Here is a 2846-nt window from a genome sequence, read left to right as displayed (position 1 = left end):
TTTCCCTTTGGGCCTTTATCCCGGGGGGCAGAGATATCGGACTAAGAACAAGTTGAGGACTAAGCAATAAAAACCTTCCATCCCATCCCTTTTGCTTAATTACAGCTGACAGGAAATCTCCTTAACATCCTGTTTGGATATTCCCTATTTATAAAGGTCAGAGAAGGAAATACGCAGGTCTGAAAGTATTCGGCCTTCCCCAGATCGCTAACGAAACTCCTGGAAAAGTACTCACCCAAACGGACTCCAGTGTAGCTTAAAGACAGTGCGTTTGCCTCAAATGCTACTATCTTTGTTTATCTCTACTTGTTTCCAGGCTTGAATACCTGGGAGAGTTCCATCTTGGCTTTATGTTGCAAACCTGTCAATGGCTGATTTAAGACTTAAAAGGAGGCAGAATCCCGACAGTTGTACAAATGCAGATCTAGCTGGAGACTCTCTCCTGAGGCTTCCAGTAATGTTCACTCGGGGTTCTGGGAAGGCTTAGGCCAGTGCTGGAGGCAGATTAGAAAACAAAAAAAAATCTGAGAATTGAAAAGCCTGTTGTTGTAGCTGTGTGTTTCCACATATCTTTAAAAGCATGGATATTAAAAAAAAAAAAAAAAAAAAAGGCCCTGTCTACAAGCTAAGAGGCTGTGGAAATAAGTGATCCTATTCTCTTCCTTTAAATATGTCAACTAAAACATATATATGTATATCTTTTGATAAAGCACAAGGGGAAAATAGTTTTTCTTCTGTTTGCAAAGGAAGGGTAAAAAATAAACCAAAGTGAAAAACCTGGCACTTTGTGTTTTTTCACTGAAGCCAAGCTATGTCAATCACAGGGATGTCCCTAGGGCCAGGAAGGCAGAGCTGTCCAGCCTGAAGCCCAGCAGGGACTCAGAGGGGCAGCTTGCAGGGGAGCTGTGCACCCTTGAGGCCAGAGTCTCAGAAAATGCCGTGCATCCAGGTCACAGAAGCTTGGAGATGCAAAGTATTGCTATTCTATTGTGATTGGCTCTGCAGAAACAGAATCTAAGTGTGGGTGGTGATTGAGTTCTACCCTCAGAGATAAGAGCTGGGAGAAATAATTCCATGGGGTTTCCAGTTTCCATGTTGGCAACGCAAAAAGAGATGGAGGAGAAAAAAGTAAGCTGAGTATCTAAGGCCAGAGAAAAGGTTTCGCATTTCTTTCAGGAATCTGTGAGCAGCTAGTCTGCTCTCAAATGGTCCCAGAGCTTAATGTTACAGATATCTTTGTGGGGATCTAACCAGAGAAATATCTAGAGGCAGCAAAGCATACCTTAAAATGCTTTAAATCACTCAAGGCAGGCAGGTACCTACTTTGTCCTTGTGAAGAAGGATCTCATGCACCTGTTCATGCAACAGTGTTCACTGAGGCCCTGCACTGTGTCAGTGGCTGAGACTCCAGCAACATGAGCAAAGCTCACAGAGCTCAGCCCCCATGAATCTCACCATCCAGTAGGGAAGGAAACTCAGTCAAATCACACCAAGAATTGCAAGCAACTTCTATAACAGAAGAAGGGTAAGAGCTTATGAAAGTATATAATAGGGCTCCTAAACAGTGTCAATTGTAGAGAAATCAAATGTGCATTTGAGGATGAAAAAGAATATGTCTCAAGATGAGGCCGTACCTTTCTAGAAATTCTGAATTAAAGAGGTATTAGTGGATTTTGTTAGGTAGCCAACCATTGTCAAATTCTTCAACACTAGTCTTTTTTTGTTTTGTTTTTGAGATGTAGTCTCACTCTGTTGCCCAGGCTGGAGTGCAGTGGTACGATCTCGGCTCACTGCAAACTCCACCTCCCAGGTTCAAGTGATTCTCCTGCCTTAGCCTCCTGAGTAGCTGGGATTACAGGCACCTGTCACCATGACCAGCTGATTTGTGTGTGTGTGTGTGTGTGTGTGTGTTTTAGTAGAGATGGGGTTTCACCATGTTGGCCAGGCTGGTCTCAAACTCCTGACCTCAAGTGATCTTCCCACCTCGGCCTCCCAAAATGCTGGGATTATAGGCATGAGCCACTACACCTGGCCAACACTAGTCTTTATAACACATTAAAATTACTCTAAGCTGCCAGGCACGCCCCGCCCCCCCACACTCGCCACCCCGCATGCACACATAAATCTAATCAAAACCAATGACTACTGTTTTAATAAATGTTGCTATCGGAAGGTTCCAAGATCACATCTCTGGTGTACCTTGAACTAATTAACAATTTAGCTTGAGTAGAGAAGTTGTTCACTCCAGGCACTTTTATAGTGAAGACAAACTACAAAGTTCTTTTGCATATCTTAACTCATTTTTCAAAAAAGAATGTCCTGAAGGAAACTTAATACCAGGAATGATTTTAGAGAGGCAGAATTTAATTTTAACTCTGACATTTTCTATCTTGAAAATGCTGAATGAATCCTGATTGGGGTCCATAAAAGAGATATGTACACACTGGCCCATAATAAAAAGGAACAATGGAAAAATAGTATTTCTTGGTTTAGTTGCTTAAGATGGTTGAGGTTTTATTTAAGATGGTTGAGGTTTTATTAGGTAGTAATATCAAGCATTTTAAATAAAAAAGATCTGAATTACTTTTCTCCATATTTTGTTTTATCTGTACAAAGTAGTCCCTTATAAAAGTATGCTTTCAAAGGATGCTAAAAGTATTATTCACAATAGCAAAGACATGGGATCAACACAGATGCCCATAAATGGTGGACTGGATAAAGAAAATGTAATACATATATACCATGGAATACTACAAAAGAACAAAATCATGTTCTTTTGTAAAGAACTAAATACTGAAAAAGAACAAAATCATGTTCTTTGCAGCAACGTGAATGTGGCTGGAGGC

Source organism: Pongo pygmaeus, chromosome 8, assembly GCF_028885625.2.
Source record: "Pongo pygmaeus isolate AG05252 chromosome 8, NHGRI_mPonPyg2-v2.0_pri, whole genome shotgun sequence".
Taxonomy (NCBI): Eukaryota; Metazoa; Chordata; class Mammalia; order Primates; family Hominidae; genus Pongo; species Pongo pygmaeus.
The sequence above is the reverse complement of the archived record's forward strand: the minus strand, read 5'-3'. Positions refer to the sequence as shown.